This window comes from Cyprinus carpio, unplaced genomic scaffold (genome assembly GCF_018340385.1).
Source record: "Cyprinus carpio isolate SPL01 unplaced genomic scaffold, ASM1834038v1 S000006818, whole genome shotgun sequence".
Taxonomy (NCBI): domain Eukaryota; kingdom Metazoa; phylum Chordata; class Actinopteri; order Cypriniformes; family Cyprinidae; genus Cyprinus; species Cyprinus carpio.
In genome coordinates, this window is record NW_024879400.1 from 369,049 (window position 1) to 389,302 (window position 20,254).

General features: G+C 38.2%; 1 pseudogene; it reads right to left on the reverse strand.

The window, feature by feature from the left end:
* Positions 1-253: 253 nt before the first annotated feature.
* LOC109070229 lies at positions 254-18,178 on the reverse strand (annotated as a pseudogene).
* Positions 18,179-20,254: the final 2,076 nt, after the last annotated feature.

Genomic DNA, 20,254 nt, shown 5'->3' on the forward strand with positions numbered 1-20,254 from the left:
TATCTTTATATGACCTTTGGAGAAGACGGAATCAAAGATTTACCGTTAAATTCACAACATAATATTTCGATCCATCCAGGGAAACAAGAATAATAGGTTTTGGGTCATTAGGTTTTTAAAGATCCTGTGCCAGTCGCTCTCAATCTCTTCAATGAGGAAGTCAATGTCTTCAAAGGTAGCAGTGGGGTGGAGATGACCATTACGGAGAAGTTGACTTGTCTCCCTGCGGATGATAGTCACCATGTTAGGTTCGTTACTCCATCATTCTGGCTTTGATCACAGGGGGAACCTGTGAGAATGTAACATTTATTAGATTGGGAACTGTTTTTACATTTTCATCAAAACTTAATTTTGCATTTATTTAGATGTGCATTTAATAATAAAAGTTACATCAATCCGGACGAGTTTAATATTAAAAAAAAAAACTGAAAAAGACTGAAAATATATTAAAAAATGTCATTGTCAGACTTGTAATACTTTTTAGACCCTAAAGGCTAGCCAGAATGTCCAAGCCAGTAAATTATCAATCCAGTGTTTGGGAGGTTATGAGCATGATGTACTGTTCTTTGACATAATAACTGAGCAGAACTCAACTGTGATTTAGAGCAGGAGCTTTGGACCGGTATTTGGAACGTAATCTGTTTCATGACTAAAGACACACAGCAGCTGGTTCACCACATAATTACACGCATCTTCCCATCAAATCTTTTGCAGGTGTCTGAGAGTATATTATCACGCTAGCAGTGGCCGGTATCCAGCTCTTATAAAATGCTCAGTCCATCATCTATGGGAATGAGCTCTGATATACTGGAACTTGTGTCCAGTGTTTTTCATATACGTCCTAAAAAGTATTTAAAAAATAAAATACCTGTATTGCATTGTCCCTGCACCATCAGTACTCAAAACATCAGAGTCTAGGAAAACCAATTTTATTCCTTTGTGTAAGGACAAATAATAAGTGTTCATCTTTCACGGGTTAGACATGAGGGAGGGGGGTTGTGGGTTGGGTTACGATAGAGACTCTGTGTATGCTAGTCCGATGAGCACCCCTCTGTTTCACAGAGACTTTTAATCGCAGCATCGACGTGCTTGGCAGCTTTGCTGGCACTGGGAGCGGACAGTATAGAGCAGCCACGCGCCAATAAAAAGGACACCTGATGAGCGGCCCCTCCCCTACAATGGCATCACTGTAGGGATGTCATTGTTAGATATTTTTCTGGTTTTTGAAAGCACTCTAGCGTTACAAACAGACGGATCTTGAACATTATGTGCTGTTGTGTTTGGGTCCCTGAGACCCCCAGTGCTAAATATTTAAAATCACTATTGTGAAAAAGAATTACAGAAAGAGTGCTTATTATGGAAACAGACTTAAGTTTGAACTGAATGTGGTGCTTTTGGACACGTCACTGCATGTTAACTGCAATGAAATAACAAAGGTATTACAGTTTAAATTATTAGTTAAATGCAATTATCTAAAACTTTAGGAGTGTTTTTTTTTTGTCGCAACCTTAAACAGGACATAGGGGAAATAATACTTATATAATTTCATAACTTAGAAACCTAAAACATGTGATGTCATATATTTGTAATTTACATATTTATAATGAGGAACGTTGCAAAAAAGTCCATTTATAATATACTAACTTTCTATATCAAATAATGCACTAATGACTTCACACCACACAAAAACTATGTTGATGTAGGATTTACTCTGAAACAGACTCTTCAGAAATAATGCTAGTGCATTCACAAATAATACAAAATAAGGGCAACACAATGAATTCAATGTTAATTTTGAAGTAGAAAGAATGAAATGTATTTTTTATTTAGCTAAATCTTTTTTTTTTTTTACTGTTTTATTTAAAAAACAGTGTAATCGAATTCTTTACATGTGCTTTAGACGTGGTAGTGTGGACATAAAGATGATTTTAAAACAGTGATTTGAAAATGTTGTTATTTTTTAGAATAAAATATTAATTTGATAGCGACAAACCAATTGATTTAAATTTGATTATAACAAAGTGCATTTAAAGTATGCTAAAAAACACAGACATCTGCAAGGTACACTCAGTGGCTTTACTACTTAATAGTACCCATTATCTGGCACAAGTACATTTTAGTAAAAAAATACATTTTTTATGATTAAGTAGTACACTGTAAGTGCACATTTAATACAATTAAGCAAAATTCTTTTCCTTTTATGGATGTTAGGTCTGAAGCCTTAACAAAATCAAAATTATATAACAGATACCAATATAATGAGATACATCATGAACCATTTGGTTGTATCCCCAACAGCACTCATATAGTAGCCGTTTTAAGGTTTCATAGAATATGGAAATTCTGCATAAAGAATTAAATCCAATTTATGTTGGTATGTATGAGTATCTCCATGAATTGGCTACATGGATGGACTGTTTGCTATTTTGCTTATAATTAAGTATCATAAGACTGTAATCATGAAAATATACTAAAAATTTGTTATTTCAATCGTTAAATATGCATTTTGCGCTTATTTATAAATGCCCTAGGGTCTTTCCAAACCACAAAAACAGAAGCTATGAAGATTCATTTCCATTTTGGTACTAAGTTCATTGTCACCATGCTGCAAAAAGCAAGTATGTCATCGTTCTGAAATCCATCAAAGCTCAGTTCACATCACCAATTGGTTCTGCACCTTGTGGGAGACGCTTCATTTTTTCCACTTGTTCCTCCAGGTAGCGCACAGCGGGTGGAAGGTACCACGAAAACACCATTGGTAGGCTGAGGCTTGCAAGGACCCATGACGAGCCAGATAGCATCAGCGTACGTTCACGCAAATACACACCACTATCACTCAATTTAACGTACCTTACGACACACTCGTGCATAAATAGAGCACTCTGGGAGGGTCCATTAAAGATCCGTGCCGGGAAAAGAAAAAAAATGATTAGGGGCCGGCTGGGGCCATAATGGGAATTTTAGTCGCTGTCAGTTTGGAAGCAGCCAAATGTAATCTATTCCATCAAAAGGCTTTGCTATGAGGGCTCTTGAGGCGCTTGAGCAGGTTAGCTCACAGACAGACACTGCAGTCCATTAGAGGCCCGCGTCCTCATTGTGAGGCTCCAGGGGCCACGCTAGAGAAGAATGCCTCCATGCACCAGTGAAAAGGAACGTACATTAGCCATTAAATGGTAGGGGGACATTACAGACAAAGCAAAGGATCGAGTCATACCTGGGCATGCTCAAACCAAAAAAGAGCGCTTGCTAAACATGAAATTCGAGGAGAGCTGAAATGTGTTGTTAAATGGCATTCGACTCATTACTGCCAAACCCTCCTCGCCCTGCAGACTGCACTGACTTCGGCAAGGAGCCTACAGGCCAAATAATTTGGTCCACATCGGCACCAGGGCACAATTTACAGTTAAATGAGCCTCGAACAAAGGTCAGTCGGCATTTCAAGGGTGAAAACATTTCATGTTAGATGAAAGTAGCACACACAATACAGCTTTGCATTGGGCAAAATTACTTAGAAATACAGGACTTGCATCTTAAATCAGATGTTTTTTGTTTTTTAAAAGACATCAGATAGGATTCAGAAACACTGTGCATTTTGTATCTTTATGCAGATGAAACTATTTCCTGCGAAATTATTTAGGAATACATTTCATAAATGAAAATGATACTTGATTTAATGCTGAATATCTTTTTTTAACATTCAGAATATATTTAAATAATTCTGAAAAAAAACCATTCAACTTTACATTAAAAATAAATAAATAAATACAATATATTAAATGGTATAAAAGCAGTATCTATTAATTAATCATAATCATACACTACTGATCAAATTTGGGGGTAAGTAAGATTTGATCGATTTATTGATTAATTTTCATGATAACGTCAACACATTCAGACTTTTGATCATTTATAAAAAGCATAATTAACATTGCAGCCTTATTTATACAGGAAAAGCCCACACATTAATTCATGCCATATAGGGGTGGGTTATAGAATATTGGATTATATCACAATAGTAGACTGCCACAGAAAATCAGTTCAATTTGTGTTTACAGCAAAACTCACTCTAAAAAAAAAAAAAGAAAATGTCGAGAATGGACTGTGGCTAATATTCTGACATTATTATTTGGCATTATTGGGGATAATATGCTGAGGGGCGGTCAAGCAAGCACAGACTATCTGTGGTCAGTTTACGTGCCGTCTGAGATAAGAAGTTCTGTTTGTCTCAGGAAAAAGACCATGTAGCGTTTACTCATTTGAACATATGCTCCTAATTCCTTTCCTTTATAATTTCTCAATTCTCTTCTGATATAAAAAGCACTTGTGACAAGATGACAGCCGTTGGCCAAAAAAAAAAACAAAAAAAATTGCAATCTGAATCAGACTTACCTTTCCATCAAAACACCATCTCATATCCTTCCCTGTCCGTGATCTTATTGTAGAGATACTCTGAAAGCTCCAGACATTTGTCAATCTGAGGCCTCAAAACCAATAGTGCCCCTTCAGACGAGAAATGAGAGGACAAACAATTGTAATAACACAATAAACCTTCAATAAACCTCAAAACGACCAATTGGATGACAAAGACTGTCACCAAATGTCTTTACAGCAGTCATTGGAAGGCAGGTCAGCTGCCCAGTAAACGTGCTAATAGCAAGTGTCCACTTTTCACAGGAATGGTTATATAGATTAACTAGATTAAATATTTAGCATTTTGAATCCACTTTTGTGTAAATGTTTTAAGGTTTGTCAGTCGGCTGTGTAATTACTTCAGCTTCATGTCATTAACACAAGAAACAGTCAAGTTGGGGAGCATAGTGTTGTATACTACATAGCTGGAAATTCCATTCATACAAAAAAATCATTATACTGTGCACAGTGCACATACTTTTGTAATAATAAAATTAATGTAGGTAATGTTGCATACTACCAAATAAAGCAGTACAATATCATATTGCACACACTTGGAATTGCAAAATAACTTGAAATGTTATGAGAATGCTAAACATAAAGCTCTTAATACCTTAGCTCTCCACATTAGCCATAGTTTGAAAATGTGCCACATGGCGGCCGCATTGCAGGGCCTTGTCCCCTGTATCGTAGGACAGATCATAATGGCTTGTCCTGCTGGAACAGATAAGCAGGCCTTGCATCTGAGTGCAGCTCTGCATCAAACCCTGGAACAGATGACATGAAGAGAAGGGCAAAAAATTACCGAAAAACACAAACAAACAAAACAAACAAAACACAAAATTACTTTCGTTGCATTGACTGGCAGATGTCACATGATCACAATTTTTTAAGCATGACTTAGTGGTTTAATACTGGGCTCTGTCATAATATGTTGTGATAATATGTTTTGATTTTGATGAAGACAGCAGACAGCCTCACCTCCTCTCGAACCAGCAGAGCCGAGCACTGCAAGGGCACAGCCATCATTTTATGAGGGTTCCAGGTCATAGAATTAGCCCTAAAATTGTCAATTTATACAGAAAATAATTGAAATACCAAGTCATTGTCCTTGAAATGAATAAATAGCTATATAGTCAGTTATTTTGATTCAGACAATATTTCTCCCTGAGGCACTGTGCTGTGCAGTGAAACATCAAGTCAAAAGAAAAATGATCAAATCCATTTAATTTCACAAGGGTAAACTTTTCACACTGAAGTCTGTGGACGTCTCAATCATATTTCAGTCATGCCGACTCTAAATGAATTTAACAAGCATTTATTGATAAGAATAAGGTGTATGGTAAGTTTGATCTTGGCTGACTAAATACGCTACAATGCTGAGCGATTATGAAGACTTGATAAACCTGCTCAGACATAAAGATATTAGGAAACATGCTGCTGCAAAAGGTAAAGAAGACCCCCTCAGAACAGATTCTGACAGGTGGTGCTGGGGAGGAGGAAGGCTAAAAATGAGAATTCTCATAGCTTGTGCAGAGAACGTGCACTGGCTAGCTTAGTCAGTATATAAAAGAGTTACATAGAGGAAGAAATGAAGCTGATAGGACAACCAATCAGCACATGGATAGATTTCCTTGACTGAACAAGACATTTAATCCAAAGGACCTGCAGATTATACTGACCTCTCGACTCCATTCAGCTTCCACCGATGTTTCCGGGACATTAGCAAACTTCCGCCCCATGCTCCCTGTATGAAAACAGAAACAGCAGTTGTTTTAAAAGCAAACTAAAATGCACTATGTGTTAACAGAAACACGCTCGTCTTTCACAGTTTTAAAAAAGGATGTTTTATCTTGGCAGATAAGATGTTTGAGCTCTGACAAAAAAAAAACGTAATAACTGATTTTATTATCTAAAATATGTAAGAAGATATTGTATTAATCAAAATATATGTGTACATTATATTCACAGCCCTTAGAGCTGCTGCCGTTAGGTCAGATGAATGAAGTTGTAGAGGATTCAAACGCAGTGCATGTGTATGAGCTTCAACATGCCTGTCACAATATTGTGGCTGTTGAAATGCCAGAGGCGACAGCAACACCAGGAGAAAAATTAATAATAATGAAAATGAAGATATTGCTATTAATCTGACCAGCCCCGTGAGAGCAGGAATACACACATGTACACACCCACAGGCACAGACTGATTGAAGGTAATTCCTCTAATAGGAAACAGTCTACACTTCTAAAAGATGACATTATTACATGCTTGCTAAATTATCCCATTGCCACACTTTAAACGCAGCTGGTTCACAACAGCAACAACTATTTGTACATGTTCTGGAGATTACTTTTGTGCAAAATATGCTGCAAGCTAAATTTCTGGGTGGCGGCAGGGTGTTGCTAGGTGCTGCTCCTTGCTAGGTGAGGGTCTTCTGAGTGGTTTTTTAATGAATGCTAGGTGGTCGTTGGAGCATTTCTGTTGGTTGCAAGGGTTTTGCAATGCAGCTTCTAAGGTGTTTGGGATAGTTTTTTGCAGTGCAGTGCTATGGTGCAGTTGTTCTGGGTGGTTACTATGGCATAGCTGTGCAGTTGCTAAGGTGTTCTTGGTGGTTGTTAGCATGTTTAGATTTCTTGATAGGAAATTGCAATGCAGGTTTTAAGATGTTCTAGTTGTGTTTTGTACTTTTTCAACACTCAATCTCACTTAGGTATTATTGTGTAATGTTGCTGTTTAAGCATAAAAATGATCTGCACTATATGAAAATGTTAAATGTTTAAAAGGTTTAAGTGGTTTCTAAGAGGAGATATACTTTTCAAGAACAAAAAAAATGTCTTATTCAGGCTATTCTAAAAACCTATTCTAGTACACCCCAAAAACCAAATAAAGACTTTGTTAAGGGGCATAATAGCACCTTTTTGATATATTTTTCCATACTATGGAAGTTACTGGGGACCATCAACTCTTTGGTTACCCGTATTCTTCAAAATATCGTCTTTTGAGTTCAACAAAAAAAAAAAAGAAACTCATACAGCTTTGGAATAACCTGAGGGTTTTCACTTTTGGGTGAACTATCCCTTTAAGATCTGTAATGCAGTACAATTGAAAAAAGTCCTCAGTTCTGCATCCAAGGAACAATAACTTCGGATGTGCCAACACTGAGATCACTCTTGGATCCCAGTCCACTGTCTGTATTTCACGGCCCGTGGTGAAACTTTCAGGAAAGTTCATGTAAGTTTCATGCAAGTTCAGAAAAGCAGATCTACTCACATCACATGCATCCAGATATCATGCTTCTTACAGATGTCCGCTATAGCCATGAGAGGATCACAAGGCACCATGAAAACCGTGGTGCCGGCCTTGTGGCGCTGACAAAGAACGGCACGTATCCCCTGTGAGAAAGAAATCAATGTGTTATTCAATGGCCTATTTTTGCCAAAGAACCACACAGATTATTTAAACAGACCCAAACGAGACACATGAGTCGGTATGGAGACACGGTCATTGAAATTACCTCTGCTTGGCTTCAATAATCCTCCTTTCAAGGTCAGAAGGAATCATCTTACCCCTGGAAAGAAATGAGAACAGTAAAAGAAGTCATATGGGTTTAGTGATTTATAAGACGTGCATTTCTCAAGTGTGCAGTCATGAAGTAATGCACTCAGTAGTGATAATCCAGACTAACCCTTTCATCTGCTTTAATACCGATGACACTTTCTGTACCGATTCCAAGTGCGGCTGCTCCTTTCTTGATTGAAAATGGGCTCTGACAATCATAATCAGTCATTAATGCACTGAATTACATATAAACATAAATCTTTAAAAATTGTAAATGTCCATAGAAAAAAATATAATATTGTTAGTGTCTTTATTTGCTTATATAATAATAATAATATATTCTTATTATAACAATAACCGATACAGGCATATATGAAAATGTTCTATAATCAAGACATTTGTGAAATCATATATAAATTGATGTGACAGGAATTTTGTGGTCTTGAAATAAAAAACATCCTTCTTTACTTTTCTTTTTTTTTAAATTCCTTTTTACTCTTAGAAATTAATTTCCTGGGCATACAGAAAAAAAAAAAACCTTTTTAAGGAAAATGTGGGAATTATTCTCTGACTCTCTCACTCGCTCTTTTAATAACTGAAATACAAAATTCTCAAAATGTGGACATAAATACAGTTTTGTGTAATGTAATATATTAGCATCATGTAATTCAGGAGTGTTTTCAACAAATGACTTTCACATTTTACATTCCTGATTTTAAAATACAATGACTATTTTGACTATAATTTACAGTATTTTATTATTTATCTCTTTTGATACTGAAAATAAATGAACAGACATACATGTTCAGATGTGAAGGCCACCAGTCTTGGTGCGGATGACATTCCTTTCTCCTTCACTTCAGGGAACATTTTATAGCGAGCCAGCAGCATGGCATACATGTTGGAAATGGCACCACCTAGAGGACAATAAAGCATCCATTTCATTCCATACCCTCAGGTAGAGCTTGACCTCAGTCGGTTTTTTACTCAGGCTCTGAATGTCATTTTCTCTGATGTAACGCTCCACAATCATACCGTAGTTGTGGATTTGTACCTAAAACACATTTTTGCTGATACATTTCTTTTAATTTTTTTTTGCAAAGGGCAGAGAGAGTGACATTTGCATCATTCACCTCACATATATATATAAAATATATATATATATAATAATTATTATTATGGAATCATACATTCACTGTTGGACAATAATTTTACAACCCACAACTTTTACAACTCAAAGACAATGGAGGCATTCCTCTCCTAACAAGTTCACACTTTTAGCCAATTCCTGTACTTGCACTCATGTCGCAACATAGTGCATATTAAGGCAGGTCACGCAGATTGACAGCTGCTTACCCGGGGAGAAATATTCCATCAACGCGGCCCTCCTGCCAGCCAATGATCTCCCCCTCATCTTCTTCAGCGTGAACGTATTCCAACAGCACGAAGACTTGGAGCCACCTCATAGGTGAACCTGTTTGCACAGAGATCACATGACTCAGTTTACACAAGCCAAAAAAAATGTCTACGACAAGCAAACATCACGACAAACCTGTTTCGCAATGATGAGCTTGAGAGGATTTTGGCAACACAGTCCCCTGCCAGGTTCCCCCAGCAGTGTGTCACTGCAATAAGCTTCAGACAATGATGGAAATGTACAATTTTTCCGGCACAAATATGTGCTTTTTTTCATACTTTTTTTACCTCAACTTGGAATACAGCAGTGAAAGGTAAGTCAAGTATATATATATATATATTATAATATAGATATATATATATATATATATCTAATATATATAATCCATGCAAAATGTTGTGTTAACATGTGAATTGATAAATACACCCCAATTAAACAAATTGTCAACACCCCCACACCCACAAACCGTTACAAAAAACTATTTATTACAGCCGATTTATAACATTGTACAAACATAACCAAACAACTTGTATATTCATTAAGCGTATGTTAAATGAAAACTTTTTCCACATAAAATGATGGTAGTCTGATTAGACCTGAACTGTCATTTTAAATCCACTCACTTCTACAAACTTCAAGTCTGTGAAAGGCACTAGGAGAGAAGTGGAGGTATTTTTGCCTTGGTTGAATTGCATTCCAGCTTTTCACTTTATTACTTTCCAACAGATATCTGTAGGGGGACAGACACCACAAAGACCAGTCCAAAATAATCTTATGGACAGGCACCGAAGCAAACTGATATGAGTCCACACCTGGTTTGTAATTTTACGGAAAAGGAGACACCACTGATATGTCGCACCCTGCTTTGTATTTGGCAGGAAGGAACCCCCCCCCCCCCACTTACATGATCGTTGTTGCAGAGCCAATCTATACGGTAGACACAACAAATGTTATTCTTTTTTTTGTTCACAGAATTTTTTTTTTTTCAAGTACACCCAACGCACAGCTGATTGAAATACCTGGGGTGTGCTGAAGATCGGAATAACATATAGGAAGATCCCAAAGTAATCATTAAACGTATAAAAATATTCATGTGCACTAATCTAGAATCTATTTTATGGCCCTCCCGCTAGTTATAGAACGCTACGTTCGATGGAGCTCAAACGACTCTCTGGCCGGCGCAGGGACCAGCAAGGACTCAATCAATCTTTAATACAACCATCATAAGGAGTCATAATTAGAATGTTCCCAAAACGACATCACTTTTCGACAGATGCATGTCTGTTAAAAATGCCACCAAACATAGAAATAAAAGCGTTGCACTAAAAAACTAACACACAAAAGGCAATCCACAGACACATTCAGGTCCATGTTTTGATGTGAAATTTTCCGGTTTTCGCTCGCGTCAGGCACAAACACACACTGATGCTTGCGGTTCTGTGCAGCTCAAAAATGTTTTACAAGCGAGACAATCAAATCAGCACGATGTACTTGAGTCTTAAGATGAATAGTCTGGAACAGGACTGAGGAGCAAGACACAATAAAATAATCACCAAGTATGACAACTGTGATACAAGGAAAAATAATTCAAGGCACAAGAGAACCCTATTTAAGACCAACAAAACGAATTTTTATGGAGTTATACCATCACAATAACAATACACCCGAATACTATAAAGGACAACAAATTATTTCACACGAGTGTGCCACACTGTTGAACAGAAATGAGAAAGAAAAAACGTGACTAAGACCTATACACACAAACCCAAACTATCCGCAATCAACGTTAAACGAAGTTTAATGAGGAGTGAGTTTTTGCGGGGCTCGACAGCTGGATAAGTATATCATCGTAAGCGTCAACACACACTGCGTCCGAACGGGCCACAATGATAACAGCCGGGAGTAACAATTCAGGGTGGCTAACAGGAAATCAATAACACGTGCGGTGACCTGGCAAATGATTCCACTCTATAAGCAAGCCAGTAAAAATCCACAAACCTCCGGCAGGAAATCCATTAGTCCTGCGCGTCCCCATCCAGGGCCAGGCAAAAGATCTGTAAACAATACAATAAAAAAGAAAAAATAACAGGATGCATGACAAGCAACACACAAATGATTGCTAGTCGAGGCACAAACTCAAGAGTTAAAATAGCGTCATTTAACCGGTGAGAAAGGAAACAAAGGACCAAGGTCCCTCCGATGCATGTTTGACATTTTAGGATACAAGAACTAAAAACACATAATCCACCGAATCGACCCAACAATGCACAGACAGAGGCATTTGATTGATATATAGAATAGAAAAAATCAAGGGAGTAACCTAAGATAAACCACATAAATGCTGGAAAAATTGTGGGCGGAAATGACATGTAAAAGGAGCATGAGAGACACAGGACAGGGGACGTGGAAAATCAAGAAATAGACAAACAAAGACAGGCCAGATCTTAAGAGATTACGCGTTTAAAAACGAAAAAACAACGCAGTGCTGGGTGGAACAACACAACATAGTCACAAAGAATGGAAAGAAGATGGTAAATCGAATTGAAACCACGGATTGATATGCCAATATTAACCCGCGGACAGACCAGGTTAGCAAAGTCAGTTGGCCTTTGTTGGGCATTTGGGATAGCGATGTGGTTATGGTGTAACCTGTTGACTAGAGATCAAGAGAAGCACACGGCGGCGGTTGGGGGCCGGTACAGGGTTTGGATACAGCCGCAAGCTCTCGGCTGGGGTAGAACCATATTCTCTGCCTGCTTTGAACTGGGCTTGAGATGCTTTCTCAGCCTCCCCGACATTTAACAGAGCTACAGGAGAAACGATTATTCTATTAAATGTGAATAAAAACAACGAGCATCTAACACTCGCAGGAAAGAGTTACTTTTTTAACCGCAACCACCATTCGTTTTCAGTGTTTAGACTCTGCAGAAGAAAATAAAATGTTCTTCTTAATAGCATTGAACAGTTTCAGTAGGAAAACATTGACACTGATATTCTAATCTCGCGCTGTTCGTAACCATATCAACATTGTATGAAGGTAGATGAGATACAAATGTAAACCTCGTGTTAAAAATAAACGTACCACATAATTTGGAGCGATGCCTCCGGAGAATTTCTGGGCCGCCGCCTGACACCTGCTCTGGCCTGAAACGATCAAGCGCGTGTGATTTGAACACCATATCCGTCATGAAAAAACTTCCATTAACAACATCAATATCCATGGCGGGGAACTGGCCTTAAAATACCGAACTAAAATCTGATTGTTTATTATCACATGACACAGCTGACAATGACCATTTCAAGGTTTTAAATTAACCTTGACACAAACAAATGTCGCATTTCTTTGTCTCACAGCCCCACTAAATACTAAATACAATCAGTGCAGCATAGTTTCAAGCTTCTTTTTGAACGCCATGCCACTTACGAGTGCTCGGCGCTTTGACTGCCGTTTCCAGGGACGCGTTTTTTCAGCACCCAGAAACCAAAACCGTGTGATGCCATCCGCGAACAGAGCGGATCAGAGCAGCGACAGAGATACGCGAGCAGCAGCCATCCAGACGCGCGTCACGGGGGAACAGGAGCTGTCCGCGGCCGTTGGTGCTGATCGAAATCCAGCTGCTGTGCGCGATGTATTTTTCAATCACACCTGTCCAAACGAGTCAAATCAAGTGGCTTAATTGCTAAGGTGCCTCATAAAAGATGTTTAAAGCCCTCAGATGGAGAGAACAAGCCGAGACTGAGCGCTAGATCAGTTGGTGCGCCCGTGCGCAATGATTTGGAGCAGCCTGAGACCGTCACTGAACTCATGGAGAACGCTAGCCACTGATGGAGAAGCAGGCATCCAATAGAATTTCATTCTCTTTCACATGCCTCAGCTGCAAATGCAAGTTAAGGGTGCATAGGAACATTTTTAAAAAGCACTTCTCTGCAATCCGTTGCGGGCCGGCTCTCCAACGTGCAAACTTTGTAACCTGTTTAGATGGTAATAAAAGCTTCTTGTGGCCGTAAGGATAATCGGCTTCACGTCACCAGAGAAATTCGGACGCGATTCAGGTCATGACGCACTATTTTGCGTCGTTAATCGTGACCACACACACTCTAGTTCATGCCCCTCCTGGCGCACCACCCGCATCTCCCGTTGCTGAAGGCACAACAATTTTTTTGTTAGGTTCTGTAATTGCGCTTTACTTCCGCAGTGAGCAGCCTTCATCAGAAGCAGGAGGAGCAGCCCGGCTGCTCCATGGACCGTGACTTTCAGATCTGCAGTCTATATCTGTCCGCCCTTTTATCATCAAACATTTTTTTGTTATTAATAAGGAAATCGGAGACCCCAGTTTCAAACATGAACAGGAAAACCCAGAAGTTAATCAAAACCATTACTGTGAATTTATTTTTATTTTCAGTATACAAGAGCATTCTCAATTGTGCTGCAAGGCCGATCGTGCGCAATGGCACCAGGCATTTTATTTCCGCATGCATAAAAAAAATGAAACCCTAAGTAAAGCAGAAATCAATTAGTTATATCTATAGGATGTAGGAAAATAACACGTTTAGCAAAAAAAATAACAATAAAGCAGAAAATAACCGCGTTTGCATGAGGTTGGAGAAAGCAGGTCAAGAGCTGTACATTGGGGGGAAAAGGGTATTGTTTAACTGCAATACCATGTTACTCTACAAAAAAAATAGCATCACACTAAATAGATTGATTTATTTGATAAGTTATGAAATTAAATGTGGAGTTTGTATTAGAAGAATGGGGGTAGTAACCTCGTTTAATATATTCAATATAATCTTTAGCCCTAAACCATATTTTTTTATTTCTCAACTGCTATCTAAACATGTAATCCAGAATGTTTTAATACATATCATATTATTTTACATAAAAAGGACGCATAAACGAAAATGAGATGATTAGATTAATTTTTTATAGTAACTTTATCTGCTCAGGGTTTACACATCAACCATATCACATTATTTATAATTTAATTAGTCTAGTTTACAGATTTAATTAAATATGTTAGAAAACCATCTTTACAAACAAGGTGGCATTCCGGGGAATACAACATATGCATATGTTAGTATTATTCAAACACATATATATTTGGATACCAGTCTGCATCTGAGGAGAATTATATAATCGCCAATTTTTAAATGTTTATGAATAAAAGAGCAGCAAGTCTGACATCACTCTAAAATCAAAGAATCCAGTACAGACAAGTAATTCAAATCTATCTCCATGCCAACCAGTAAGGCTCAATTTTAAAACGAAAAGTTATTTATTTCACCAGAGGCGGCGTTACACACGTGCATCAACATAGAGACACACACAAGCTGCTAAAACCCTGACGTTCAAAAACTGACGCACGCCAAGGGAGCAACACAAATGTCCTGTCGCAATCACATCAGCTCTGAGAGTGCCATCCATAAAAACACAAACATTACTTTCGTATTTAATTTAAGTCTCTGATTAGTCAGAAGATAGCCTCGCATTCTGGTACGCACCTCACCGTCAGGCATGAATAAGATAGTAGTTGGCCAACTAATTACACTAAAAAGTACAGTGCCTTTCATGGAAAAACCAAACCAAGTAACAAAAATAAAATGGGGAATGAAAACATCGGCCGTAATTACTAAAAGAAAACAGGGTCACCCAAAAAAAAGACATTCCTCCCCTCACAGTGAAGCAAGTGAGGTGAAACAGGATAATCAGTGTCCGAGTAGTGATAGAATCTTCTCAAGTGATTAACACCCTGCACTTCATGGACAACTGGCATGGAAAAGAGGCAGGTGGGTACATTATTCAAAAATTCTCCTTTTGTGTTTCCACACGAGCAGGAAAATAATAGGGGTTGTGCGAAAGGACATAACACAGTTGAGTAAAATGATGACAGATGCATATCATTCCGTAAGGGACAACCAGCATTTTATGCTGACCAGCAGTCACTGACATTCTTTACAGCAGTTCAGAATCTTGATGGTTATGGGCTGGGTTATAGCGTTTCGGTCTCTGGGGAGGGTCTTCCTCAGTATCTGTCGGTAGTCATAAGGGGTGTCCTCAAGCTTTGACCTCTGTAGAGGGCATTCTCGAGACTGAGTGCCTGTGCGACAGAAAGGGGCAGATAAAGTGGGACTTCACCACAGAAATGAAGAAGAGCAAGTGAGAAAGGAAAAGAAAGCGGGCGAGAGTTTTTACATTGTGCTATCTCTCTGCTCTTCTTTTTCAACACACTTTATAATGTCGCAGTGCTGTGTGCTGCACTGAGGTTCAACGACCCCCATTTCGCGGATGGTATTTGTTATTTGTAAACAGACAGAAGGATGCAAATGTTTAATGTATCGATCTTACACCCCTTTTCTCCGTTGGGTCCTCAGGGAGATCAGATGGGGGGCACATCAGACAGTGGTCTTCTCAGAAGAGCGTTCGTTCAGTGGAAGATCTCCGCTGGTCTCGAGCGGCGTCCTGGTCACTGGGCAGGGCTTTGGACGTTGTGCTGGACAAAACCCTTGGTAGTACTTGGTGTCATCATTGTCCCAGCCTTTTGGGGTGTGGTGAAAAAGATGAATTTGGAACTATTAGCTTCGATGTGAGGAAACAGACCAAAGTCAGATGATCTTGTTCCTGTTTCAGAGAGACTCTCTGACTAATCTGACTTTCTTTTATTTTGGAGTTCATTCTCTCATCTACTGACATCAATTTTAGTTGAATCTTTGTTAACGAACAACCCCCACTCTCCTCGCCGTTCAGAGCCCAAAGTTATTGCTCCCGAAGTCATAAATAACATCTATTTTTTTTTGTGGTCATAGCAGGCTGCTTATTATGGGTGGCCATTATGCCGTATTTGAGTGTATTTCATGGCTGGGTCTGGCAGTATGTAAGGCGATGGCCTTAAGGACAGCCTCTGATTCATGACTGGCTTTTCTGCCGTGATGGACCTAAATGGAAATGTTCTTTCAGTGGACTTTACTCATTGTCTCCAGGGTTTATCAGCCGCGTTATGTAATGCCAAAACAGGAGATCTATGAAAACCATTGAGTTAAGAGCTACAGCCTGCCAGCCAGACCACTGATGCAATTATATCAGGTCAGCCCCACTGGCCTACTGATAAGCCACTTTCCAAAAAACAATTATTGTTTAAATAACATTTATTTATCTATATATTATTATAGTATATATATTTATTATATCTATATATCTATCTATCCTAGGCTATCTATCTATCCTATCTCATATATATATATATATAGTATATAATATATATATTTACTATATATAATATTATACTTTGAAATAGTAAAAATATTTAATATAAAATATATTAATAAGAAAATGATTACATATTGTGACCTAGTTATAGAAATCGTGTTTAATGTTATAGAAGAAAATTAATAAATAATAATGAATTACCGTTTTTTTTTTTAATTGTAGTAGTTAGGAATAATAATTAATAATAATAAGTAACTGGGGTTTCTGACTTTAATGCTGAATATTAATTTTAATTAAGTGTATAATTGATATACTCAATTATAATGAGAATGTTGTGTGGAAAACCCTCATCAAATGAAATGTCCAAAATGAAAAAAACAAAATACAATTCTTATATATGCGAATAACTTACTATTTTTGTATTACCATGATGAAACGGGCCCCCTAAAGAGATAATAATAGTAATATGGTAATAGTAATGAGGATAATAAAATAACAACACCAAATATTGCAATACTTTATGAAGATATATATATTGCTCTAAACCTTAAGAAATGTCATGAAATGAATGTCATAAAAGCCAAAAATTAGAAATTTTGAAATAGAAAATATAATGACCATAAAAAGAAATAATCCATCATCACATCAACCATCATTAAAATAAAGTTATTATTAGATATTATTACTTATTATTGTTTTTTAATGTCAGAAATATTTGGTTGTCTCTCCCGACTTTATGCTGAATCGATAATTCTATTATAGAGATTAATATATTATGTATTTAGTGTTATGTATTATATTATTAATCATGGAGAAGAAATTGGGTTGGAAAAACCTCAAGAGACATAATACAAAAAACATATTCAAATATAAAATGACAAAAAGGTACATACTTATTTTTGTATTACCATAAAACTAGTCTTAAAGATCATGCTCCCATGATGAAACATTCATGAAATTTAATGGCAAAAAATAGCAAAAATCCCAATGGTCAAAAATATGCTTATTTTCTTTCAAGCAGAAAATGATTCCTTTTTGTTTTTCTTTAGTTTTTGTGGGTAAAATGGGACTTGGACTCTCGGTTGGACACATCTCCACAGCCGCCAGGCGAACACCGCGTGGTTTCGATACATCTGGTGTTTGCTCTGTCCTCTCTAGTTCTGCCCATTGAGTCGTACGTGTGCAGTACACACTTCATCTCTTGTAACCGTGCTGTTGCTCCCCAAGCTTTGCCCTCACTTTTCTTTTTTTCTTTCTCTTTTTTTTCCCCAGAATACCGTTATTGGGTCCCCCTGTCTCTCCCTCCGTGTCCTTGTCTCTTCTCGTGTCTCGCCTCTGTGGCATCTCTGCTTTCCCCTACCCTCCCCTCTTCCTCCCACTGAGTGGCCAAGTCGTTCAGAATACTCTAGCCTCTTTCGGCTCTATTTCTCCCGGCTCTGACTAGGATACAGTGTGGCTGGTTATATCGACGTAGCAGCCGAGAGAATCTTTCTCTGTCCTCATTGACCTTTACTCCTCACTCTTGACAGTTCACCATGAGCACATGCTCATAAACGTGCCTCCTCACCTGACATATAGTCTTTACCCATGAGTAAGACCAACGGATAGTTCAAGGACTATGGCTGAATGGAGATGGTACAAACTTATAATTAGCCAATGTCCAAAAGCCAGGATTCCCATAAGCTTTGGTCAACTGTTGGCCGGCAAAGCAGGGGCTCTTTCATAAAAGCGAAAGCGCAACACAATGGTGGGTTTAGGATAGCACACCTTCTTTTCTTGCTAAACCTGATTTACATACCTTTGTTTTTTCTTTTCCTCTTACCTCCCTTGGGCTCCTTTTATCAATCCCTGGAACAGGACCTCAGGGAACAGACCAAGAAAAATTGGTGAGAAATGGATATCTTTAAAAGCTGAAGCGGAGGGATTCATATAGTGTGATGGCTTGAGCGCGATCACATGAGATGAGTTTGTAGTATGTGTTGAGTCCTCTCTCCTGGCCGTGGGGTTCGAGGGTCTTATGGTTGGCTTGGTGTGTATGGCCTGCCGAGACGTTCGTCAAGACTTGCTCTATTGTTTGGTCCCTCCTGTTGGATGTAGAAAAATAAAGGCCTGAAAACCCACAGAAAATGTAATATTGTGACCTTGAATGTCAATAATTTTAAAAAAACCCTTTGCCCCATTCAAGTATGTGACCGTTATGTCTGAGTGTTTATAGGTTCTGCTTTGTGAATAACAACTTCTATCCCTTGGTGGCGAGCCCCACTGCTACACACAGACAGAACATGATCAGCACGCCAACATCACCGCTGACTATTTGGACCCTTTGTTTCTTATCGAACAAAACGTGCGCGAGTTTTTGAACCCTTGAGCCCTTGCTAATCAATCAATAAATGGCCTTCCAGGTCATCCCAAACCCATGTTTCCAACACTTGACCATAGACAAGTCAAAGTAAGGAAATGAATAATGAAGCCTGTTGTTCTCACAACACAAACCTTGTCCAGCTTTTCCTTGCTGTCTATTGGTCTACATGGGCCTTCCCTTGCGCTAAGGCAGTCAGAATCCCTAGCTGCATACTGAAACCTCACCTCATAAATTTCCTGATATTGAAATGCTCACTTTGAACTGTGCAGGAGGACTTAAATAAATTGTATGGGTGGGGGGGGGGGGGTGGGTGGGGGGGTCGGGGGTGGGTGGGTGTGGTTGGGTGTGGGGGTGTGGGTGTGTGGGGGGGGTGGTGTGGTCTGGGGGGGTGGGGGGGGGGGGGGTGGGGTGGGGGTGTGGGGGGGTGGGGGTTGGGGGGGTGGTGTTGGGGGTTATGGGTGTGGTGGGGGTGTGGGTGGTTGTGGGGGTGGTGGGGTTCCAACAAGTTTGACGTGTTAGCAAGAAGGGGGGTTGCTACGTAACGAATATAACAAAAACAACCTTTTACTTCTAGAGCAGAAAAATACATATTGCACCAACTGGGTAAAAATTGACCTTTTAGTTTACAACAATGATATTATTAATTAATTAATCAACAATTAATTATATTGTATACGCTTCCATTACTGAGAGAAGGGAAATAACATTTATATTTTTTCCTTTCCCCCCCTCCCTTCCTATTTTCCTTTCTCTTCTTCCTCATCCGTCGTCCATCAATCACACATCCAAAAAATATTTAGTATGGAATATATATTTGAAAAAATCCCATTCCATTTGATTACACATAAACTGACTAATAAAACTTAATGATCATGCCATGTGTATTTACATTAATGAAATGGGTAGAAAATTTCTATACATAAAAAAAATATAGGGCAGAGTTTATTATTACTATTTGCATCTATTTTTGAGATTTATTTAAAAATACAAATCAATATTTTCCAAGAATCATTTGCTTTTCTTTCATTCAAATTACTTCGACTCAGGCACAAATACTTTCAATTACATGTTATTCAGTTAATAAAGTATGATGAGTATTTTAAAACTATGGATAAAGCTAATTCATAAAATTTGGTTCCACTTTATACATACATATTTTATTAAGTGGCCTTCTACTACTACTGTATACTTAAATCAAATTGTACTCATTGTGTGTTCTATTATGTTTGCAAAACACGGTTGTTTACATTTTTATTTCAAGGTGGTCCTTTATTTTTACAGTAACAGGTAACGTTATATATTT